General features: G+C 37.2%; 1 protein-coding gene and 1 pseudogene across 3 annotated transcripts in view; one reads left to right on the top strand and one right to left on the bottom strand.

Annotated features, from left to right (window-relative positions):
* Positions 1-27,107, top strand: part of CFAP299 (cilia and flagella associated protein 299) — a 442,080-nt gene that overhangs the window by 41,385 nt on the left and 373,588 nt on the right. The window lies entirely within an intron of this gene.
* On the bottom strand, positions 6,296-8,433 carry LOC102144554 (zinc finger protein 341 pseudogene; annotated as a pseudogene).

The raw sequence follows: 27,107 nt of genomic DNA, 5'->3' as shown, positions 1-27,107 counted from the left end.
TTATTTTAATTTTCACTCAATTCAAAAGACTTTATAATTTCCTTTATAACTCTTGAAGTATGTTGTTTAACTTCTAAATGTTAGAAAATTTTTCAAAATGTCATTTTGATATTAATTTGTAGTTAAATTCTATTATGGAAGGAGAGTGTTTTATATTCTTTATGATTTAATTCTTTTTACATTTATTGACATTTACTTTATCTCCCAGTATATGGTCTATCTTAGTTGATGTTACAGGTTCACTTGAATGTGTATTCCGTCTTGTAGGTGTATTTTCAGAATTGCTGTTCTATTTTTAGAATGGCAATTAAGCCAAGTTGCTTGATTGTGTTGTTCAGGCCTTGTGTATCCTTACTGATTTCCTGTCTACTTATTCTAGCTATTACTTAGAGATGAATGTCATTATGTCCAACTATAATTACAGGTTTATCTGTATCTTTTAAAATATTATCTTTTTGATTTGTGTATTTTGATATTCTGATGTTAGATACATATACTTCATGATTTTTTATTTCTTCTTGAAATAAAATTGAGCTATATCATTGTTCAGTATCATCTTCATTCTTGGCAAGATTTTTCTGATATTTATGTAGACACTCAAGCTTTCTTTTAAACAGTATTTGCATGATATTTTTTCCATCCTAGCCTCTTTGAGCCTAAAATAAATTTACAAAGCTTAAAATAAATTTACAGAGAAAACTATATAGACAAAATCCAATATTGGTGACAGCTTGCTAGTGATTAAAGAGCAAATAAAATCACATTTAAAAAAATTTTGACCATTTTCTTCAGAATATTATTTAGATTCTCAAAATTTTTTTTTTTTTTTTTTTTTTTTTTTTTTTTTTTTTTGTAATGGAGTCTCGCTCTGTTGCACAGACTGGAGTGCAGTGGCATGATCTTGGCTCACTGCAACCTCCACCTCCTGGGTTCAAGTGATTCTCGTGCCTCAGCCTCCCGAATAGCTGGGGTTACAGAAGCATGCCATCACACCTGGCTAATTTTTTGTATTTTTAATAGAGACAAAGTTTCACCCTGTTGGCCAGGCTGGTCTCAAATTGCTGACCTCAGGTGATCCACCCACCTTGGTCTCCCAAAGTGCTGGGATTACAGGTGTGAGCCACCATGCCTGGCCTCATTTTTGTTCTTACTTTAGCTATCTGCTTAAATTTTATTTATGCATTCAGTAATCATCTACAATCTCTTTGTAAGCAAAAAGTTCTCTTCTAAGATTTTGTTCCACTTTACTTGGCCTCTGCTACTGCTTTTAATGAGAGTTTATGCATTTCTTAAAATGTTCCCTTTCTTTGACCTTTATTACTTTGTAGCCTCTTATTTGTCTTCTAGATGTTTTAATATCTAGTATAATTGTTTTACCATTTCCTTTTCTCTCACTAATTTGGATCTCTCCCAAATGACATTTCTCTCATTTACACCTCTTTTATATTCCACTACTTTAATATGTCACACACTTTTATGTCTTCTATTAACTTCGGTCAGATGTCCAAGCATGTCTGTTCTTCTGGGCTTTTAGCTCCATATCTACTTCTTATTGTTATTTTTTGTCAAACCAATAACAAAATGCCTTTTAAAATAGCCCATTATTTTTCTTTCGCTGAATTCTACTTCCCATGCCAAAATGCCATTTTTATTATGATAATACAATCTTTTTGACCCTACAGATTTTATATTTTAGAGTATCTTCAAAATCTCCTTGATGAAAAATTCTAATTGGTAATGAAAAATGGACTCTTGCTGATTCTTTTATTTATAATTACTCTTAAAATATACATTTTTAAAATTATTCTTATAAATTGCTAATCGAGTCAAACCAATTGACTTGTTTTGTTGCAATGCCTTACCCGGTTGTTCAGTCTGAACATCCTTCATAGTTCTTTATGATCTGCTGCCTGATTATGCTTCTGGGAAATCGTTTCAAAACATTTCCTTCCTCCTGTTCCTTTTTCCTTCTACTGTCTTCCTTCCTTCTATCAGCTATCTATAGTCTGCATTCCTACAGAAGAATTTGAGGCAATTAACAAGGGAAATGTGTATATCTTATAACAAAAAGATTTTAAAAGATGGACAGAAAGAAAAGGTTGAAGAAATGGAGTGAAGCTGAGGTTGAGGCTAGTGTTCAAAATGTGTGCCAGATTTAAAAGAGAAAAATAAGCTAGCCATATGCAACAGATTGAAACTGGACTGGTTCGTCACCCCATATTCAAAAATCGCCTCAAGATGGATTAAAGGCTTAAATGTAAAACCAAAACCTATAAAAACTCTGGAAGACAACCTGGGAAACACCATTCTGGATATAGAAATGGGCAAATATTTCATGATGAAGAAAGCAATTGCAATGAAAGCAAAACTGCTTGTCAGTCAGAAACAATTGCAATGAAAGCAAAAACTGACAAATGAGACCTGATTAACTACAGTGTTTCTGCTTAACAAAAGAAACTATCAATAGAGTAAGCAGACAATCTACAGATTTGGAGAAAATTTTTGAAAACTATGCATCTGACAAAGGTCTACTATCCAGTATCTATAAGGAACTTAAACAAATTTACAAGGAAGAAACAAACAATCCCATTAAAAAGTGGGCAAAGGACATGAACAGACACTTTACAAAAGAAGACATACATGCAGCCAACCAGGATATGAAAAAATGCTTGTATCACTAATCCTTAGAGAAATGCAAATCAAAACCACAAATGAGAATATCTCACGTAAGTCAGAATGGCTATCACTAAAACGACAAAAAATAACAGGGTGTGGACAAAAGGGAACACTTACACACTGTTGGGGGGGACTGCAAATTAGTTCAACCATTGTGGAATGCCACGTGGCAATTCCTCAACAAGCTAAAAACAGAACTACCATCTGACCCAGCAATCCCATTACTGGGTTTATATTTATATTCCAAAAGGAATATAAATCATTTTATCATAAAAACACTTACACATGTATGTTCACTGCAGCACTATTCACAATTGTAAAAATATAGAATCAACTTAAATGCCCATCAATGACAAACTGGATAAAGAAAATGTGGTACATATACATCACAGAATACTATGCAGCCATAAAAAGGAATTGGATTATATCCTTTGCAGGGACATAAATGGATATGGAGGGCATTATCGTTAGCAAACTAATGCAGCAATAGAAAACCAAATATTGTATGTTCTCACTTATAAGTGGGAGCTAAATAATCAGAACACACAGACACAAAGAGGGGAATGACAGACACTAGGGCCTACTTGAGGGTAGAGGGTGGGAGGAGGAAGAGGAACAACAATAACAAAATAGCTATTGGATACTAAGCTTAGTACCTGGGTGACAGAATAATCTGTGTATTAAAACCCCGTGATATAAGTTTACTTATGGAACAAACATGCACGTGTACCCCAGAATATAAAATAAAAGTTTAAAAATAAAAAAAGAAAGAAAAATATTTACATCACATAATTCAGTATCCACTCAGAACAAGAAAGTCATTGAGCAGGTGAAGCATAGATATTTCTGACTGTAACATCTAAGATTAATTTTTCTTTCAAGGAATCGTATAGTAAGAACCTAGCATGACAGAGTGAATAATAATTTCCATCAGCATTTTAATAGATAATAAAATACCAAGTTTTACAGAAAAAGAGCAACTCTGTTTTGACCTGTAGGATCAATAATAAATTTTGTAATGTTTGATTGTGATAGTCTTGATGTTATCACAATAGTTTCGGATTACCTTCCTTGCTGTTTAAGAAAAAAGCAGCTTTCCACTTAAAGACCCTATCAAATTTTCTAATTTTATTTATCAAAATGTATCTTTCATTATTATTTGTTAAGCTAACTATATTAAACAATTGTCCTAAGTTGACATTAGCCATCAGAGACACTGCTCTTTGTGCTTTTGTTCATTCAAATGGCTTTATCTGTTTTACTTTTCTTGTTGTTGTTGTTATCTTTCCCTCATCAGAATTTCAGAAAACACTGATTTTCAAGAATTAATATTGTTTTGTGCTGTTTTCGACGTCCACTTGATTGGGCTCTGATGAGACATTCAATATAACATGGTAGAAGATTTTAGCAAGGTTTCTATAATATAGTTAGTTACAAGGCTTAAGACACCATTGAATCTGCTTGGCTTTTACTTTCATTCAAAATGTTTTACTTAGATAAGACTCATTCTTCCTCCCAGGATTCTTTTCATTTTTTACATCTTCCTTTAGCCATTCCTTACAATCTCCTGCTGTCCCTACAAATGCACACAAATACATCAAAGATGTGAATCTGTTCTACTACCTAATTGCTCATATTTTCTACTAACCAGAGGATCAGAACTTTTAACTCATATAATGTAAAATATGATTGGTAGGCATAGGGACATATATTTTTATTTTTTCTGGTGAGGACTATGCTGAGAATTAAAAACAAAATTATTTAGTAGTTTCTATATTACTCATAAATATTTTGAATAACGTTGCTATTAGGAAGCCAATCTTGAGTTTATGAAGAGTCTGGCTTTAAGTTAGTAATGTTTCACTTGTAATTTTTGAATGAAACTGTCAAGTTATATCGTTGACGTAAAGAACTTATTTTGTCTACATTGTTAACTACTTGTGATCTCCTGGGAGCTGGGGTAAGCTAGAAAGAAATAGACTTGCTGTAGTATCTATTTCAGAGAATGAGAGGAAAAACACCTATCTAATGATCAAATAGGATAAAGAGTTTCATGCATGACTTAGGAGAGGTAAATTGAAGGGAGGAAGGAAATTGTCTGAAAAATTAGTACATGAACCAAGAATTTTGAAGGATTCATTGTATTTGTTTCAGGAAGCAAAGTTGATATCAACTCCCCCTTCCCACTCCCTTTTTAGTTTAAGCACCTTAGGAACATAGAGTTGAGTAAATGTGCTCCTCATTCTATAGCATTATTACCCTGAGTCCCTGCTGGGTTCTTTTTAAATTAAATTTTATTTTAAAATGTTTTCCCTCTTTATCCCCCATTTATTTATTTATTTAAATAAACACATGAAAAATTATATATATATTTGTATGTATTTAATTTGCTTACATTCATTTGAAAAATTATATATATTTAGGGTATAAAAAGTGATGTTTTGATATACGTATACATTGTGGAATGATTAACTTAAGCTATTACATACCCATCATCTCACATCCCTATTATTGTTTATGATGAGAACAATTAATATACACTCTTTCAGCAATTTTTGAGTATACTACACTTCATTATTAATGAAGCCACCATGCTGTGCCATACATCTTGAGAACTTATTCCTTCTGTGTGACTGAAACTTTGTATCCTTGACCAATATCTCATTCCCCATCCCTCTCCAATCTCTGGCAACCATTTTCATCTCCATTTCCAATGACATTTCTTTTTATCCACATACAACTACTCCAGAATATTTATTTTCTTTTGTTTTATTGTTTTCATACATTTAGTTAAACATGTGCTTTTCTAGAAAAAAATTGTGATTACATTTATACAGAAATATGAATTACACATATTCTTTCTCTCTCTCTCTCTCTCTCTCTCTCTCTCTCTCTCTCTCTCTCTCTCTCTTTCGACAACATTTATTGAGTAAGCCCCTGGCATATTTCATCAAACTGGATCCCAGGACAACCCTATGAGGTAGTAGTATTGTAAGCCCCATGGTACAGATAAGGAACACGGGGCTCAGAGAGGTGAAGTGACTTGCCCAAAGTCACACAGCAAATGCTTGACAACTCTTGGATTTGAAGCCAGATCTGTCTCATAGCTAGCTGTGACACTTGAGTGCCTCCTAAAAGCCTACATCACAGAGCTGTTGGAGGACGCTGTGGAGAACTGTCTGAAAAGATTCAACAGATAAACTCCAAAGAGTTTATGGCAGGCCTCCTGAAGAGCAGCTGACTGGAGCCCACCCAGGGGCAGCCTGGAGGCAGAGTGGGCAGGACTGCCCTGTCTTCTCTTCCAGGGGGCCCAACTACCAGCCTAGACCAGCAGGATGCTGGGCTGCTGAGGCTTCAGCCATTTCTCTGTTGCCATGGCTCTGCCCAGGAACTGTGGGCGGCCCTGCCCCCTGACCCCAGAATGTTGCAGGGCTTTCCAGCAGGAGAGGGGACACAGGAAGGCGGCCATGGGCCAAGGTTTATGAATGACATTCAGAAGGATTTCTGCCAGTGACTCGATGGCTCGCTTCCACCGGGAAGGATCTCCAGTCTGCCCCCAGGGAACCTGGACCCAAACATGAGCATCAGGCCTGCCCCGGAAATGGACACCCCAGGTCCGTCACTCTGAGGCCTGGATATAGACGGGCACAGCGAGCATGGCACATGGGCCCTTGGTCCCGGCCTGCAGCTCCGCCAGAGCCAGGTTGGAGCCCAGCCCCTGAGCGTGTCCAGGTACCACCAGCTCAGGTTCCGCACCCACCACACCACCCACGACAATGGACAGCACTGCGTCCGGCTCTGCAAAGGGCGGCTTGCCTGGGACCGCCTCGGGCACCAGGCCAGCCCTTGCGTCCTTCAGCTCCTCCAGCCCCAGCGGGTCAGGCAAGGGGGTCACCACCTTGCGCCCACCACTGCCGCCACTGCGTGGGGCTGCCCTTCTCTGGGGGGCGGGTGGGGCGCCGGGTTTGCAGGTCTTTGTCCTTTTGGTGGCTGAGACGACAGCGGCGATTTTTGAGGTATTTATGGAGCAAAAAGTCCTTGGCGCAGCCAGCCCAGCGGAACTTGTAGTTGCTCGTGTGGGCGTGCTGGTGCTCGGAGAGGTGGGCACAGCGGCTGAAGGACTTGCTGCACAGGGCACATTTGTGGAGCTTCATGCCGGAGTGGGAGAGGATGTGGGCCTTCAGCTAGTCCGGCCGGTTGAACTCCTTACCGCAGCCTGTGTGCGTCGATAAAGGGTATTTGCATTTCTTGAAAGGCTGGTCGATCAACATGTGTCTCTTCAGTTTGTCCTTGCAGTTGAATGCAGACTCGCACACTGAGCATTTGTAGGGCTTCTTGCCTGAGTGGATGTGAGCGTAGTCTGAGGTAATGCTCCTGCCGGGAGGACTTCTTCCACACCTGGCACTTGAACCTGCCCCGCTGCTGTGGGTGAGCAGATGACGCCGCAGGTAGCGTTCACAAGGAAACACCTTCTCACAGTGTAGGCAGGGGAAGTTGTGGGTGGCGGTCTGCAGGTGATGCTCCAGGGCCTCTGTGGTGGGTATTTGATGATACATTTGACACACTTGTCAATGGCACTGTCCCTCTTGGGGCTGTGCTGTGGCAGGAGGCTGTGGGAGTACTGGTGCACGCCCAGGTGGTACAACGAGGGGAAGTCCTTGCCGCAGAGGTGGCAGGGGTAACTCAGCTCCTCCTGGTGGCTCTTGATGTGCTCCAGAAATGTGTTGAACTTTGGGAAACAGCTTTTGACCACCACATACTTGTACACCTGCTTGTTCCTATGCTGGGTCATGTGAGACTTGAGCTGGAAATAGGTGCTGAACTTGCTGGGGCAGAACTGGCACAAGTAGGAGCTGTAGGTGAGGACTACATGCTTGGGTTCCGGCTTGGCCCCCTCGTCCTTGCCGGCTGTGGGCAAGGCCTGGGGCTGTGGCGCGCTCCGCAGGGGCTGGCCCAACCCTGTATTTTCCTCATCCTCCTGCCTACTGAGGTTCAGGGCCAAGACCTGTAGGGTCACAGAGTTTCCAGACATGGTGCCGCCACTGTGTCCTGGAGGCCATACCTTGTGGGTCTGCCTGTGTTTCCTAACATTAGACTTCTGGGCAAAGGCAGGGCCACATGCAATTCATTGGAAGGGCGTCTCATGGGTGTGGCTTCAGATGTGCTGCTACAGGTCGAAGTTTTTGATGAATGACTTGTCACAGTATGGGCATTTGAGTTTCTGAGACTTTGGCTTCCCTGCAGCTTCCGGGAGTACCCTGGCACCTTTAGCCCATGGGGTCTTCAGTGTTGGTGGAGAGTCAAAGGTGACCACAGTGCCCCCGGTGGTGCTGGTCATGGGGCGGCAGGGTTTGGTCCTTTGGGTTTGAATCCCTGTTTGCCAGGGCTGTACGCTGCAGGGGTGGGGTATACTGGAGCCTCCACACACTGGTTTGGCACCTCCAGGAGTGGGTAGGTCTGCATCCCCAGCACCTGGATCTCCACCGTTCCACTCCCAGCTACAGGTGCAGTAGCACTGTACACCTTCACTGCACCATTCCTACCAGGATTGGGATGTGCAGGGGGGCCCAGGCCCTGGGGTGGAGGTATCCAGGGCTGAGGTGGTGGCGGTGGGGGCAGTGGTGGAGGAGGCAGAGGAGGGGGTGGAGGCTGGGTGAGGTAGCTGGGCACAGAATGTATGTTCAGGCTGCTCTACACAGGTCGGGGGCCCTAGGGCATAGGCTGGTCCAGGGATGTGAAGGTTGAAATGACAAACATGTATTTGTGTGTGTTTAACATGGAAAGTTTCTTTTTATATGCTCTTTAATAAGACAGATGATCTTACCATTTCTTCTTTATCAAATGTTGAAAGACATTTAAGAAATTTCTAACATGAAATCCTCCTTTTATGCCTGGGATAAGCTCAACTGGATCATTTATTATCTTTATTATTCACTGCTGGCTTGGGTTAGATAATAATTTATCTGGATTGTCTTTTGGATTTTCTACCCAGTATTATCTGTTAATCATTCAATTTTTTCTCTTTAGAGCTTCACTTTCTGATCACCCTATAACCCAACTTATTCCATCTCCGGGTTTGAGTTAGTCTTTCATAAGTCCCATTTTAAGAGTCTAAGGATTTATTAAAACACACTCCATTATCATAGTTCTGATCCTACACCTGGGAAACTAAAAATTAAGGCAATTCCCAGCTGTTGAACATTGTAGTCCAAGCAAGAGACCTGTGCTTAGAGTGACCAAAGACCAGAGCAGAAATTGAATGGCATTTGCGGAGTGAATAACAAATTGAATATATTTTGTTTTAGTTGCATCAGGGCAACAGGGATAAGTAGAGTGATAACTCTTTAGCTGAAATGTTTATTTGAGGACAAAGGCTTGATTCTGTCACCGAGAAAACAAAATAACTGAATGACTCATATTCTGATACCACATTGGCTGAGTTCATTAGAGGTGTTACTTTGTGCCTATATTGCTTAACTGATAATAAAAATAACTAACCTTATTGAGCACATTCAAATATTCAGGCAGTACTAAAATCCTTTTATAAGCATTTACTTATTTAATTCTTTAAACACATTTCATGGATGTTGAAATTGAGGCACAGAAGGTTAAGAAAGTGCCTAAAGTCTTTCAATTAACATGTAGTAGAGCTGGAATTGAAATTGAAGCATAGTGTCTCCAGAGCCCGTGGTGGTTTACAGTTTAATAATTGACAACCAGAGTGATTTATCCAGATTTATTAACATAGATTTATTGAGGTATAATTGACAACAATTATACATATTTATGGTATGCAATGTGATGTTTTGAAATACATATACATTAGGAAATGATTATTATAATCAAGCTTGTTAACATTTCCATCACAATACCTTTATTTTGTGATGAGAATATTTAAGGTCTTAGCAAATTTCAAGTATGCAATACGGTGTTATTAACTCTAGTTGCTATTCCATACATTGTATCTCCAGAACTTACTCATTCTAGATTACTGAAACTGTATACCCTTTGACTGACATCTCCCAATTTCCCCTACCCCCCAACCCCCTGGCAACCATCTGTTCTCTGCTTTTATGAGTTTTACTTTTTATATTCCACATATAAGTGAGATCACACAGTATTTGTCTTTCTGTGCCTGGCTTATTTCTCTTGACATAATGTCCTCCAGGTTCATAGTGATGTTGCAGATCATAGGATTTTCTTCATTTTAAAGGCTGAGTAATTCCCTCCTCTCTCTCTCTCTCTCTCTCTCCCTCTCTAATATATATATATTATTATATATGTTTTGCATAATGACTATACCAAGTTGTATTCCTACCAATAGTATGCAAGGATTCCCTTTTCTCCACATACTTGCCAAAGCTTGTTATCTTTTGTCTTTTTGAAAATAGTCATTCTAACAGGTGTGAAGTGTTATCTCACTGTGGTTCTGATTTGCTTTCCCTGATGACTAGTGATGTCGAGCACTTTTTCATGACAATCACACACTGTGTAACAACATTTTGGTCAATGACAGACTGATGCAAGGTGGTCCCATATGACTATAATGAACCTGAAAAATTCTTATTTCCTAGTGATGTCATAATGCAGTGCATTACTCATGTTTGTAGTGATGCTGGTATAAACAAACTACTGTGCTGCCAGTCATATAAAAGTATGTCACAGATGCTGGGTGTGGTGGCTCATGCTTTTAATCCTAGCACTTTGGTAGGTTAAGATGGGAGTATTGCTTGATCCCAGGAATTTGAGACCAGCCTGGGCAATATAGTGAGTCCCCCATCTCTACAAAAATTACAAAATTGGCCAGGCATGGTGGGAATGCCACAGACAGACACTCAATGCCAGTCAGTGTAGAAAGCTGGGAGAGGGTGTGTACCCCAAAAAGTCACAGGAGTGGAGCTACCCAAGGCCATGGGAGCACACCTGTTGCATCAGTGTGACATGGAGTCAAAGGAGATCATTTTGGACTTTGTGACCTGGATTTGAGACATGGAGTCAAAGGAGGTCATTTTGGAACTTTAAAATATGACTTCCTTATTGGATTTAACTTAGCCCTTTTCGACCTTATAGGCCTTTCTTTGGCCTGTCGCCCTTTCATTTTGGCCAATTTCTTCCATTTGGAATGGGTGTGTTTACTCAATGCCTTTACCTGCCTTGTATCTAAGAAGTAACTAACTTGCTATTGATTTTACAGGCAGGCTCATAGGTGGAAGGGACTTGCCTTGTCTCAGATAAGACTTTGGGCTTGGACTTTTGGGTTAATGCTAGAGTGAGTTAAGACTTTGGGGGACTGTTGGAAGGGCATGATTGTGTTTTGAAATGTGAGGACATGAGATTTGGGAGGGGCCAGGGGCAGAATAATACAGTTCGGCTGTGTCCGCACCCAAACCTCAATTTGAATTGTAATTTGAATTGTAATCCCCGTGTGTTGGGGTGGGATCTTGGGGAAGGTGATTAGATCAAGGGAGTGGTTCCTCCATGCTGTCCTTGTGATAGTGAGTGAGTTCTCACAAGATTTGATGGCTGTATTAAGGGGCTTTTCCCTGCCTTCACTTGACACTTCTCCTTGCTGCCGTCATGTGAAGAAGGACGTGTTTGCTTCCCCTTTTGCCATGATTGTAAGTTACCTGAGGCCTTCCCAGCCATGCTGAACTATGAGTCCATTAAACTTCTTCCTTTTCTAAATTATCCAGTCTTGGGTATGTCTTTATTAGCAGTGTGAGAATGGACTAATACAGACCCTATCTCAAAAATGAAAAAAAGTGTAGCATATATAATTGTGTATAGTACATACTACTTGATAATATTAACAAATGATTATTTTACTGGTTTATATATTTACTACACTATTTATCATTATTTTAGAGTGCACTCCTTCTACTTATTTAAAAAAAAATTAACTGTAAAACAGCCTCAGGCAGGTCCTTCAGGAAGTATTCCAGAAGAAGGCATTGTTATCATAGGAGATGACAGCTCTATGGCTGTTACTACCCCTGAAGATGTTCCAGTGGGATAAGACATGGAGAGAGAAGACAGTGATATTGATGATCCTGACCCTGTGTAGGCTTACGCTAATGCGTGTGTTTATGTCTTAGTTTTTTAACAAAAATGTTTTAAAAGCAAAAAAGAAAATACAAATTTTAAAAATAGAAAAATGCTTATAGAATCAGGATATTAAAAAGGAAAATATTTTATGCAATTGTACAGTGTTTCTCTGTTTTAAGCTAAATGTATTACAAAAGAGACAAAAAAGCAAAAAATTTTAGAAGTTTATAAAGTAAAAAGTTACAGTAAACTAAGGTTAATTTATTATTTAAGAAAGAATAACAATTTTGTATAACTTTAGTGTAGCCTAGTGCCGTGTTGATAAAGTATACAGTACAGTAACACCTTAGGCCTTCACATTCACTCACCACTGACTCACTGACTCACTGAAAGCAACTTCCAGTCCTGCAACCACCATTCATGATAAGTACCCTATATATGTATATCATTTTTCATTTTTTATACATTTTTACAGTACCTTTTATATGTTTAGAAACACAAATACTTATTATTGTGTTCAATTGTCTGCAGTATTCAGTACAGTAACATGCTGTACATGTTTTTAGCCTAGGGGCAATAGACTATACCATATAGTTTAAGTGTGTGGTGGGCTATACTATCTGGGTTTGTGTAAGTACACTCTATGATGTTCAAACAACTACAAAATCACCTAAAGACATTTCTCAGAATGTATTCCTGTTATTAAGTAACGCATGACTATACCTCTTGACCATTTATATGTTGATATGGTTTGGCTCTGTGTCCCCACCCAAATCTCATCTCAAATTGTAATCCCCATAATCCTCACGTGTCGAGAGAGAGACTTGGTGGAAGGTGACTGGATCATGGGGGTGGCTTCCTCCATTCTGTTCTCCTGATAGTGAGTGAGTTCTCATGAGATCTGATGGTTTCATAAATGTTTGATAGTTCCTCCTTGACACGCTCTCTTTCCTGTTGTCTTGTGAAGAAGGTTCTTGCTTCTTCTTCACCTTCCTGCATGATTGTAAGTTTCCTGAGGCCTCCCCAAGCATGTGGAATTATGAGTCAATGAAACCTCTGCCCTTTATATATTACCCAGTCTCTGGTACTTCTTTATAGCAGTGTGAGAAGGGACTAATACACATGTCTTCTTTTGAAAAATATCCATTCAGATCCTTTGACTATTTTCTAATAGGGTTATTTGTTTCCTTGTGATTGAGTGAATTCCTTATACATTTTGGATCTTAACTCTTTTTCAGATGTATGGTTTGTATATTTTTTTCTCTCATTCTGTAGGTTGTTCCTTGGCTGTACAGAGTGTTTTTTTTTTTTTTTAAAATTTGATGCAGTCCCATTTGTCTATTTTTGTTTTTGTTGTCTGTGCTTTTGGGGACATGTCTAAGAATTTATTGCTTCCTTCAATATCAAGAAGCTTTTTACCTGTTTTTCTCTAGTATTTTTGCAGTTTCAGTTTGTTATGTATAAGTTATTAATCTATTTTGAGTTGGTTTTTACATATATAGGGTGATATAAGGGTCTAATTTCATTCTTCCACACTCAGAGAATCAGTTTTCCAAACAACATTTTTTGAAGAGAATGTCTTTTCCCCAATGTGTGTTCTTGGCACTTTCTGCAAGGATCAATTGACCATAAATACGTGCATTTATTTCTGGGCTTTCTGTTCTGGTTCATTGGTTTATATGTCTGTTTTTATGCTGGTATCATGATATTTTGATGGCTATTGTTTTGTAGCATATTTTGAAATCAGGTGATGTGATACCTCCAGCTTTGTTCTTTTTGCTCAAGATTCCTTTGGCTATTTGGGGTCTTTTGTGATACCTTACAAACTTTGCGATGTTTTTGATTTTTTTTTTTTCTGTTTCTGTGAAAATTCCATTGGAATTTTGAGAAAGATTGTATTGGATTTGTGGATCAAGTTGGAAAATATGCATATTTTTGACAATATTAATTCTTCCAATTCATAAACATGTGATATCTTTTTATTTGTGTTCTCAAATGTTTTCATCAGTTGTATAGTTTTTAATATATAGATACTAATATTTTATCTCATTGGTTATTTCTGTGTATTTTATTTTCATGCTATTGTAAATGGGATCATTTCCTTAATTTCTTTTTTTTGGATAGTTTGTTGTTAGAGTGTACAAACATAATTGATTTTTCTATGTGAATTTGGTATCCTGAAAATGTACTAAATTTATTAGTTCTAATATTTTTTGGTAGAGTTTTTAAGAAAATGTCACCTGCAAGGAGAGACAGCTCTACTTTTTATTTTCTGATTGAATGTCTTTTTAAATTTTTGTTATTACTTGTTCTTGCCTAATTGCTGTGACTAAAGCTTCCAGAAGTATATTGAATAGAAGTGGCAAGAGTGGTCATCCTTTTCTTATTCCTGATATTAGAGGAAAGCTTTTCACCATAGGATGTGATGCAGCTGTATTTGAGGTACATTTCTTCTATACCAAACTTGTTGAGAGTTTTTATTATAAAAGTATTTTAAAACATTGTCTAAAGATCAAAGTTTAAGGAAGAAGCATAAAGATTGTGTTTAATGAGTCCTAACTTGATTATTACAAGTTATTAGATGAAATATCTGATTTAAAAATGGTATGATGTAAATAAACCTCTGGCAGTTAGCTTCTTGCTATTTTTAACAATTTGGACTGAAGTATTAAAACTAAATTCAAGCCCATGAAACTGCTTATTTTTAGTAAATTCATTGAATCAATCATTTATAAGTATAGTAGTAAACATTCTTCACAATGTAATTATCCTTCAGTTACTGGTGACTGCATTAATTATAATTTAACAGAAAATAATTGACTAGGCCTAGAAAACCTAAAAAATGGTTTATTTTCTGCACACACACACAAACACACACAGAATGTCTTTCTCTCCTTTCTTTTACTCTGCTCTGCCTTTTAATATATTTAAAGCCACTACTGAGAGAAAATAAGTAAACAGAGCAATAGATGTCTTCCATTGCACTATGTATCACTGCCAAGTTTGTCAGCATTCTCAATTAATTTGCTTAGTTGATACATTATTTTTTGTGTTTGTTTTTATTTCTGTTTAATTGGAAAATTATTTAAAATATAACCGTGTATTTGGTCTAAGGGAAGGGTGATAAAAACTCACTACAGTGATCCTTTACCCCTTTTAGAGTTAGAGATGTTCATTTCCAGCACTCAATAAATAATAGGAAGAAATGTCAGGAGATGCATAAACAGAATTTGTTCCCTTTTTTTAATGAGCCGGCTCAGTACACCGTAAGAGCAAACACCCATGTTTGCCTCAATCATATTTTTATAAACAATCACTGAGATAATATGTGTAATATGTACATTTTATATTTATAATATTCAGTTATTGAGTTCTAAACATTTGTACAGTGCATTTTATTAGCATTGTTATTACTATTAAGGATGGGGAATATGCAATGAATTCTTTTTAGTGTACATTAACCTGGTAGTAGATTTATTCTAATCAAGGTGATTATAAGTGAGCTACATAGTTTGATTTCTTTTTAAAATTTAAATGTTGAGACAGTTTTCAGATGTGGACTTATTTCTTGATTTGGCATAACTTACACATTCTAAACCAGAGGCATTTTTTGGTGTAAGAGGTTAAAAGAATATATATTACCTTCTCAAAAGTAATTAACATTATAGAAATAGTAGACTTTTAAAATTAAAATTTAATTCCTCTATTTGTTGGATTTTTGCCAACTTGCAATGTTATGACTTTTTAAATGTGTGTTTTACTTACTTTATATATTGTCTGTCTCTTTACATCTATATGTTGATATAGATGCAACTAGATATATAAAGTTTCATGGAAGTGAATAGTTTGATAGTTGACTGAGTGTATTTTGTATATGATATAATAGTAGTAGTATTTTAACTATCATTTGCTGATGTGTGTCAGTCACTGGGGAGGAGTTTACATGTTTTATCTTGTTTAATGCTTACAACCATCTTGATAGACATGAAATTTTCTCCATTTCAGAAATGGGGAAACTGAGTTGATATGGCTTAGTTGTGTCCCCACCCAAATCTCAGCTTGAATTGTATCTCCCAGAATTCCCACTGTTGTGGGAGGAACCCAAGGGAGGCAGTTGAATCATGGGGGCTTGTTTTTCCTTGCTATTCTTGTGATAGTGAATAAATGTCATGAGATCTGATGTGTTTATCAGGGGTTTCTGTTTTTGCTTCTTCCTCATTTTCTCTTGCTGCCACCGTGTATGAAGGGCCTTTCACCTCCCACCATGATTCTGAGGCCTCCCCAATGGAACTGTCAGTCCAATTAAACCTCTTTTTTCTTCCCAGTCCCAGGTATGTCTTTATCAACAGCATGAAAATAAACTAATACAGTAAATTGGTACCAGTCAAGTTGGCCATTGCTGAAAAGATACCTGAAAATATAGAACTGACTTTTGAACTGGGTAACAGGCAGAGGTTGGAACAGTTTGGAGGGCTCAGAAAAAGTCAGGAAAATGTGGAAAAGTTTGGAACTTCCTAGAGACTTGTTGAATGGCTTTGCCCAAAATGCTGACAGTGATATAGACAATAAGGTCCAGGCTGAGATAGTCTTAGACAGAGATGAGCAACTTGTTGAGAACTGGAGTAAAGTGACTCTTGTTATGTTTTAGCAAAGAGACTGGTGGCATTTTGCCTCTGCCCTAGAGATTTGTGGAACTTTGAACTTGAGAGAGATGATTTAGGGTATCTCTTGGAAGAAATTTCTAAACATCAAAGCATTCAAGAGGTGACTTGGGTACTATAAAAGGCATTCAGTTTTATAAAGGAAGCAGAGCAGAGAAGTTTGGAACATTTGTAGCCTGACTATGCAATGGAAAAGAAAACCCCATTTTCTGGGGAGAAATTCAAGCTGGCTGCAGAAATTTGCATAAGTGGCAAGGAGCCTAATGTTAATTCCCAACACCATGGGGAAAATGTCTCCAGTCCATGCCAGAGACCCTCACAGCAGCCTCTCCCATAACAGGCCCAGAGGTCCAGGAGGTAAAAATGGTTTAGTGGGCTGGGCCCAGTGTTCTTGGTATCCTGTGCCGCAGCTGCTCCAGCCATAGCTGAAAGGGGACAATGTACAGCTTGGACTGTGGCTTCAGAGGGTGGAAGCCCCAAGTCTTGGCAGCTTGCACATGGTGTTGAGCCTGTGGGTACACAGAAGTCAAGAACTGAGGTTTGGGGACCTCTGCCTGGATTTCAGAAGATGTATGAAAATGCCTGAATGCCCAGGCAGAAGTTTGCTGCAGGGGCAGGGCCTTCATGGAGAACCTCTGCTAGGGCAGTGTGGAAAGGAAATGTGGGATCAGAGCCCCCACACAGAGTCCCTACTGGGTCACTGCCTAGTGGAGCTGTGAAAAGAGGGCCACCATCTCCAGATCCCAGAATGGTAGATCTGCAGATAGCTTGCACTGTGTACCTGAAAAAGCAATAGACACTCAATGACAGCTCATGAAAACAGTCAGGAAGGAGGCTGTACCCTGCAAAGCCACAAGGGCAGAACGGCCAAGACCATGAAAACCCACATCTTGAATCATTGTGACCTGGATGTGAGAGTTGGAGTCAAAAGAGATCATTTTGGACCTTTAAAATTTGACTGCCCCGCTGGATTTTGGATTTGCATGGGCCCTGTAACCCCTTTGTTTTGGCGAATTTATCCCATTTGGAATGGCAATGTTTACCTGATACCTGTACCCCCACTGTATCTAGGAAGTAACTAGCTTGCTTTTGATTTTACAGACTCATAGGCAGAAAGGACTTGCCTTGTCTCAGATGAGACTTTAGGCTGTAGACTTTTGGATTGATGCTGAACTGAGTTAAGACTTTGGGGGACTGTTAGGAAGGCATGGTTTTTTTTTTTTTTGAAATGTGAGGACATGAGATTTGGAGGAGGCAGGGGTGGAATGATATGGTTCGGCTGTGTCCCCACCTGAATCTCAACTTGAATTGCATCTCGCAGAATTCCCATGTGTTGTGGGAAGAACCTAATGGGGAGGTAATTCAATCATGGAGGCTGGTCTTTCCCTTGCTATTCTCATGATAGTGAGTAAGTATCATGAGATCTGATGGGTTTATCAGGGATTTCTGCTTTTGCGTCTCTCATTTTCTCTTGCCACCACTATGTAAGAAATGCCTTTCATCTCCCACCATGATTCTGAGGCCTCCCAAGCCATGTGAAAGTGTAAATCCAATTAAACCTCCTTTTCTTCCCAGTCTTGGGTATGTCTTTATCAGCAGCATGAAAACAAACTAATACATGAGTGCACAGAGTTTATATGCAAGTTTGTACAACCAATAAAAGGCAGAAGCAGGATGAAGACTCTAGCTTTCCGACATCAGAGCAAACTGCTCTGGATTTCTAACAATATTCTCTTGTTTCATATAACAAAATTGGGCGATGTATAATCTATCTTCAGATTGTAGCCTCTTGCTTAGACATTATTCCATGTATTCTCAGTCATAGAATTCGTATGACCAAACAATATTAAGGTAAAATTATAAGCACTGAGTGCCACCTGACAATATTGGGTTTGAAAAGGATGTTATGAAATGCAGGTTTGTCTTTATCAGAATTTAAGTAGCCTGTTCAATTCACTCTAAATAGGAGATCAGGCAATGGAGCTTTTGGTGACTAAACATCCAGGTCCTTAATATGTTTATTTAACACAATATTAAATCAGTTTTGAAAAGGTGCAGGTGTGTTTGGGTAGCTTTTCTCTCTAAGTAGTGAATTTGCAACGTTAGCAAAAACGTTTTTGCCCTTGGATTTGGACAGTGATAACAAACTTTCTCAGCCTAAGAAAAAACTGGAACTCCAACTTAAAATTTTTCTCTGTGATTTCAAAGTGTTTTAACTCTAAGTAGCCTGGGAGAAGCTCACAACAATAAATAAATCTGTTTATATAAGTGCTGAAAAACATTTCCTTTTAATAGAAATAGTTGCTCAGTAAATAATCTTAAAGCAAAGAAGCTACAGTATAGGAAATAACTTATTTGTGGATTCTGACTGTTATCCCTAAGTTTAAAATGATTCTGCTGTTTTGAATCTTGTTCATCCTTTTTTCCAATACAAACTATTAGCTCTGATTTCAATTCCTCTGTGAACATGAAGACTGTTCCTAACACAGGCTCTTTGTATTTGCTGTTCTTTCTGCTTGAAAAGCTCTTCTGTCAGTTCCATCAGTGTATGGCTGGCTCCTTCTTGTCATTCTGATCTTAGTTCATATGTCACCTTTCAATCAGTTCTCCCAACTGTTCATCTAAACCAGTCACCCAGTCACATACTACAACATTGCTCTATTTTATTTTTCTCTGAGGCCTCATTACTTTATATATTTTTGTTTGCAATGATTGATTAATATATGCAATGTTTTTCTCCTTAACTGCGTTTAAGCTCCATACGAGCAAATATCTTTTCTCTTTGCTCACCTCTGTCTTATCAGAATCAGTCATAGCACCTGTTAAATATTAGGTTTTCAACTACTAGTAGATAAATCACTTTTTGATTTAAGACTTGAGAGTGCCAGTTTTTGTTTGTAATATGAACAAGGTAGCAGTAAGATTATTTGTCATTTATTTTGCAACACTAATGTTTAGCCAGAATTGACAATGGGGTCCTGTGTATGATACCCATGGCCTAGCCTAAGAAGTAAATGATTTAAATTATGCAGTTTGAACATACATGATTTAAAAAATTACATTACAAAAACCTACACCTACATATGTCTTTTAAAAGCCTATTTCAATTGTATAATTATGTGATAAGGAAAATTGCTCCTAAGTGAAATTGCTGGGTCAATGGTGATATAGCAACTGTAGCAATATAAGTATATAATATTATATATACATATATACACACACAATACAATTTCTATTTTTTATTTGTGATAAAGTACACATGTAACATTAAATTTACCATCTTAACCGTTTTTAGTGCAGAGTCCAGTGGTGTTCATTATATTTACCTTGTTGTGTGCCTATCTCTGGAGCTTTTCACCTTGTAAAGCTAAAACTCCATACCCTCATAGAAGTTGTTGTTCCGACAACAACTCTTCATTTGCTTATTCTCCAGTTCCTGGCAACCTTATTCTACTTTCTGTTTCTATGAATCTGACTACTCTAGGTACCTCATCTAAGTGGAATCACACAATATTGCCTTGTTTTGTGACTGGCTTATTTTACTTAATGTCCTCAAGGATTGTCCATGTTGTAGCATCTTCCAAAATTTCCTTCATTTTTGAGGCTGAATAATATTCCATTGTGTGTATATACTACATTTTGTTTATCCATTCATTTATTAATAGACACTTGGGTTGCTTCTATCTTTTGGTCTTTGTGAATGATGCTACTATGGACATAGATGTACAAATATTTCTTTGAGAGCATGCTTTCAGTCTTTTGGATATATGCCTGTTAGTGGGATTGCTGTATCATAGTATTTTTAGTTTTAGTTTTTTTTAAGGAACCATCATACTTTTTTCATAGTAGCTGCACCATTTGACATTTCCACCAACAGCGCACAAGTGTTCCAGTTTCTCTGCATCCAAGTCAATGCTTCTTATTTTCTGATATTTTAATAGTAACCATTCTGATGGGTGTGAGGAGTAGCAGTTACATACTGAAATATATTGTCAAACAAATGTCTTTTAGTAGAACCTGGAAATTATACTAGAGTTGTTGTAGGAGGTATGGACAATTGTGGGACATGAGGCTTTGAACATGGCCAGTTTCTATACCTGCCCAATATGGATCTCATTTCTTTGCACCTGAGCTGCAAGAACTTCTGCAGGAAAAAATACCAGACACTAGCCTTTTAGCAGTGTGGCTTCTGTTCTTCTAAGTAGACTGATGCCGTGTCTTACCTGTAGTAGTGTCAAGAATCAGTGTTTAGATGAGCCTAAGAAGACTCCAGATGTGGATTACAAAACTCTAATACTGTGTGGTGCTAGGTCATGACTAAATGCTTTGTTTTCTCTTGATATTTTAAATATAATTTGCAAGAATGTTGTATGCTTTTGATTTTCTCTTTATGAAATGGTAATAATGATACATTTCCCATTAAATCTTTAAATATTCATTAATAACTTTTAGGGTCACTTAAATGTATAATTGACTTTATCTCAGAATGTATTTTGCATGTATAATGCTTATGTTCTCTCATTTTGTAATTTTAAAAAAGGAAAAGAGCAAAAACACATTAAGTGCATATTTGCACATTTAGAATGGAGTACTTCTTATGGTTTTTATATTAGTACATATACTAATATATTTTTTGGTATTATTACTATATTAGTATTTAAGCATATCCTTCTGCAAATATCTAAATTAGTAGCAGTGCTTCAAATATCCCAACCAGCATACAATTTATACAAGGAATGTGAATATAAAACAAGTTGATTCTAAAACTCACTAGATGAAATAGATTGTGTAATTTTCTGAAGAGTACATGAGTTTTCTTCATTTTAGAGTCCCTTTTCAGCTCCTGAAAAGTTAGCTGTTTCTGATATAGTTATTAGATATAGCCCTAACAGTAGTTATTAATGATATCAACTCACACAGTGTTATTATTAATGCATAGAAAATGATAGCATTATGGGTTATATTTTTACTGTACCTACTCCTCAGGATAGATCATGTCATGGTTGAATAAAACTCCAAAACAGAACAACAAGAAAACCTAATGTCCCACACAAGACCAAAGAGGAATGATTTTTGATAGAAATAAGAATGTTAGTATATTGATTAGGGTATGGTCAGCAGGCAGATTATTTAATAAACCTTGTACAAATTTTGCTTCCAAAGTGTCAAACGAGTATGTAATGGACTTTATACATTGCTTCAGAATGTCAAAGGCCTAGTTCAACAGAGCCTATGTGGTGTTGGTTGAAGTTTTACATTTCTTAGTGGGTGTCAGATTCATACTGTATCCATTCCTAAGACAAACTTTTTTTAAGTTTAATTTTTATTTTTTGAGGCAAGGCTCACTCTGTCACCCAAGCTAGAGCACAGTGATATAATCATGGCTCACTGTGGGCCCTAAGGAATCCTCCCACCTCAGCCACCAAAGTTGCTGGGACCATAGGCCCATGCCACCACACCCAGATCATTTTGTTTACTTTTTGTAAAGATGAGCTCTCACTCTGTTTCCCAGGCTGGTCTCAAACGTCTGGGCTTAAGAGATTGTCCCACCTTACTTAGTCTCCCAAAGTGCTGGGATTACAGGTATGAACCACCGTGCCTGGCCCCTAGTGCAAACTTAATGTTAGATATCATTTACATCTATCAAGTCAAAAAAAATTTCAAAGTCCAATACTAGTGAAACCTTTCACAATATTAATATACAACTTGTTGATTATCTATTGTGTCAAAGCTATGGATAAGCATCTTATTTGGCTCCCACAACAACCTTGAAAGTTAAGTATGCTCATCTCCATCACATAGGTGATAGTAATGAAGCACAGACAAGATAAGCAACAACTTACCTAAAATCAAACAGTTAGTGGCAGGGCTCTGTATGTTTCCAAAATCTGGGCAATACCATATCTACATGTTTTTTAAACCAAAATAGCAAAATTTTATATTACTCTAGGTTAATATTCTTAAGATATGAGCAATAGTAGGGCAATGAGGTTAAATTAACTGCTGTTATCACTGAGATGGAATAAAACAAAATAAATAAAAATTTTCAAGCAATGTCAATGAATGAAAGTATAGGTTGAAAAAAAAATCCAGTAGAACACAGAATAATAAAAACAAGCAGAGTATAGCCCTGACTACTTCAACCCAAGGCGTATCAGTTATCTACTGTCATGAAAATGCTGCATTAAAACCTACCCCAAAACTCTGTGCCTTAGAACAACCACCGTTTATTCAGCTCACAAGTGTATGGGTTGGCTGGGCTCAGTCCTGCTGCCGTAGAACTGGCTCAGATGATCTTGGCTGGGCTTATTCCGCAGTCTGTGATCAGTTTGTGAGTTGGCTGTGGCTGCCTGCTCTGGAATAGCTTTGGCTGGGATGACTCAAATCTGCTCCATATGACCTCCTAACTTCTTGCTGGCTAGCCTGAGATGTTCTTCTGGCAGAGGCAGGAATCTAATGGAGAAAGGCCTGGGATTAGAACTGGAACCCTATTCTTTCTGTATGAGTCTGTTCACCAAAGCAAGTCACAAGGCTAGCCCTGATGCAAAGGGTGAAGAAATAGATTCCACTTCTTTTTAAGATAACTTGAAAATTTATCTTGCGAAAGGTGTAGATACAGGGAAATGTGCATGAAAAATTGAGCACATTTTAAAAATAACTGGGGCCATTTTTACCTCCACAAATTAACCAACATTGTGAATTCTGTGTTCATTATCCTCTTACTTTCCTTTTTATAAAATTTATTGTATTTATAAGTGTTCCTTAAAAGTATATTTTAAATTTTAGTTGTTTTGACTTTAAAAAGAAATGATAGTACTAGATGTAATCTTTGGGACTTACTTTTTCATGTAACATTTAATTACTAAGAATCATTCACATTATTGTGTGCTGCTATTGTTTATTTGTTTGGCTGTCTGTATAACATTCTATTGAATGTATTACCATGGAGTCTTACATTTTCTTGTTGATGGATATTTGGATTTCTTATAGGTTTTTCCACGGTGAACGGTACTGCCATGTACATGTTCCTTAATGCACGTACACAATAGTTTCTACTGGGCATGTGCCGTACACTGGAATATATCAGTTGTAGAGTATTATATGAATAGTTAACCTTACTTTCAAAGTAGCTAAACCAATTTCCCCTCCTAACATCAATTAATAAAATATCTTTTGACTCTACATCCTAGTACTTGTCCTAATTTCGTTTATTTTTGCCATTCAACTATTTTAAAAGTACTTTCTCATTGTGCTCTTATTTATCACTAAATATGTTGGATTGAAGATTTTTCAGTCATTTGGTCATTTCTTGGATTATTGATCATTCGTGTTTCTCTTTTGTGAAAAGCCTGTTCATGTCCTTTGCCCTTTTTAAAACTCTGTTATTTGTGCTTTTCCTTTTTATTTGGAGGAACATTTTATTTATACTTTTTGTTATCTATATTTCAAGTTGTTTCTCCCAGTTGTTAATTTGTCTTTTTGTTTTATTTAAGGTGCTTTTGACAGTCAGAATGTGAAATTAACTTGGGCATGAGATTACTGGGAGTCACAGAGTAAGTCAGACATGGGCATACTGGCCTCTTCTCCACACATGCCCTAGGTTATGTACTGCCATTTGAGGAAATGGATGAGAATGGTGGACACCGAGAAGGGCTGTGGTGTAAATGGGAGAAATGGGCAAGAAAATTACTTGCTTTTTTAAAAATTGAATTTTTAGAATGAAAACATAACTTTTGCTGTCTTTTTTCCAAATCATTGTAACATTTTTATTTTTATATCTTTGAGTTTCTGCATTCCTAAGCAATAAAATGGTTAAGTGGTATCTTGAAAAGTTAGCCAGGTATTGGTGGTGTGTGCTTGTAGTCCCAGCTACTTGGGAGGCTGGGGTGGGAGAATAGCTTAAGTCCAGGAGGCAGTAGGGTTGTAGTGAGCTGAGATAGCACCATGGCACTCCAGCCCGGGCGCCTGAAGCGAGACTCTTTCTAAAAAAAAAATATATATATATATATATATATGTGTATGTGTGTGTGTGTATATATATATGTGTGTGTATGTACACATCTAATAAATATATTTGTTAGGAAACTATATAATTCTGACTTAACCTGTTTGTGAACTGATAATTTGTACATTGTTAGGTATCTTCATGAAGGTAAACAGGAAAAGAAAAAAAATGAGAAATTTTAGCTGGTTCCAAATATTATTATTTATAATAGGTCAAATTAAAATATTTGAGTTATTGGCAACCCTAAAACACTCAGAAATGTATCACTAGATAAAAACATTCAAGTATTTAAACTAATGCAGGTGTCAGAAAATATGTAATGTGTAGTATTATAGAGTACAAATTAAAATCATAGAATTCAAAATAGATTTAAAATGTACTGGGACTCACCATTTTTACAAATGTATTGATAAAGCTTCCCATACATTTTAGCCTTTTATTTGTTGTTGCTTTTGTTTGGTCATAAAACACTCCTACAAAGTTTGTTAGATTATATCATTCTTGAATTAGACAAAATTGAATTTCTACATACATATCATGAAGAAGACATGTTTTTAAAATGTCATCAAGATGTATTGGTGGTTATTTCATGGATTTCGTGGATTTTTATTTTGTTTTCACAGCTTTACTGTTTTAACTTCTACAGACGGTAGAAAAATGCTCTGAAGCAGTGCACTTCCAAATTTGATCATTATTGACAGGAATTATTTGAAGCACCTGAAATCTGATATGAGCCTTGGACAAAAGTATCCCAGATGATAACATACATGAGTACAAAGCAAGACTTAGAAAGAGCACTATATTTTTGGAAAAAAAGGGAAAGCACACCACTTCACTTGGAATGTTTTATCAAGAGAGGGATACAGAAGTGAAAAGTAATCTCTGTGCTTTATTTGGCATTGTTTCTGTGTTCGATTTTGGTCTTGGAGTTTGGCAAGAGTATGGAGACTCTGGAGAAGGTCCAGCGAAGATCAGCAGAAGTGATGTAAGGAATGGGGACTAGCTCCTAAGAGAGGGCTCAGTGGGATCAGGACTGTTTAAATTGGAGAAGGGAAGACGAACGGGCGATTTAACTGTCTTCAAATATTTGAAAGGTTATTATAGGGAAGATGCAGAACAGATGTTCTTTACTTCCACAGGAGACCAAATAAAAGGAAATGCTTTTGAATTGTAGCAAGAGAAAAAGTTCAGTTGGCCATAAAGATGGACATAAGTATAAAGAAGGGATTAAACACTGAAACAGGTAACCAAGGAATATGGGGAAGTTTAATCCTTAGAGATTTTCAAAAGTAGGACTAGATAGCCATCGCCTCAGATAATTTACGTGTCCTCCCACCTCAGTGCAGGGAACTACCCTATATCTCCTTCTGAAACTCTTCCAACTCTGAGATTCTATGCATGTTTTTTTCACCCTGGTGGGAGTTACCTAGAAGATAGTCAGTCAGTACCATATATCCAAGGATAGAAGCTAGAATTCAGCAGAAGCAGAGATCAAAGGGTTACCTGGTATTTTCATGGGTGTCTCTGATATCCTCCTAACTAAACAGGTATTGGTGACTGGATCAGGGAAGAGAAAATGTTTCTTACCCGTCTATGCGTAGAACTGTATTGCATGTGGCTTTTTTCTCTAAACTTTCTGAATCAGGAATGATCATTCAAGAAATTATAACAGCTAATGTTATATTGAAGATGAAGCATTGCATTAATTATCTCACTTATCACTGGGTGGTGGTGTTTCTCCTTTCACAGATAAAGAAATAGACTAAGACAAATTTAATCATTAGCTTAAGGTCCTTCAACAGGTGAATGCAGAATTCAAAGCTTGGCCTGCTTGCCTTTTTTTTTTTTTTTTTTTTTTTTTCCTATTCTAGGAAGAAGTTGTACATATTTAGAAACATCCTTCCTTAATACTGGCAGCTTTTGTTATTAAGAATTAGGTTGGCTCCAAAAAGTAATCATCTGCATTAGGAGAACATAAAGAAATGTGTGTTAAATGAATGAGGACCAAGACTTAGGATTCGTGTAAAAATCGGTAATACATGTGTCATAACTAAGTTGCTCTTCTCCACTAAAGCAGCATTGTATGTAACCAGAGATATTTATTTCCTTTGGCTATTTGACCCATTATTGGGATAACTGAATGCTGGCCTCTTGAATCATAGAAGGTTTACATTTCAAATAAGCCATGGAGTTTGAGCATCTAGATTTTCAAAAGCCATGAGTGACATGGGATATTGAAAATTTCCATAGTGAACTTAAATTTTAGAGGAAATTTGAAGAAACAGCCCTTCATATGTATAAACTGGCACTTAATTCATTAATTCTTACTTGTCCTCAATCATCCTCAATCATTACTTCATTTAGTTTTATCACTGCCTAAGGTTTGCTTAGAGTCAACTTATTCTGAGTCTTTGTATTTCAAGTAAAATATATAGTACTTCTGGGAAAAATCTAGAAGGATGAAAGGAATGTAAACAATCTAAACTTTTTATCGAAAGATTAGACATTTACATGCTCTAGTATTTATTAAGTCTTTAGAAAAATTATATCTTATTTATTTATTTATTTAATAAACAAGTTTTGAGGACCCAAAGCTATATATTATGCACTATTGACTTTCTAGTAAATATGTGAATTCTTTCACCATTTTTTTGTTACTGTTTTGTTGTTATGATATTTTCTGATTCCTGGAAACTTATGAGACAAATAGGTGTCAAGAG

This window comes from Macaca fascicularis, chromosome 5, assembly GCF_037993035.2.
Source record: "Macaca fascicularis isolate 582-1 chromosome 5, T2T-MFA8v1.1".
Lineage (NCBI taxonomy): Eukaryota > Metazoa > Chordata > Mammalia > Primates > Cercopithecidae > Macaca > Macaca fascicularis.
Note: the sequence above shows the minus strand (reverse complement) of the source record. Positions and strands in the feature narration are given on the sequence as shown.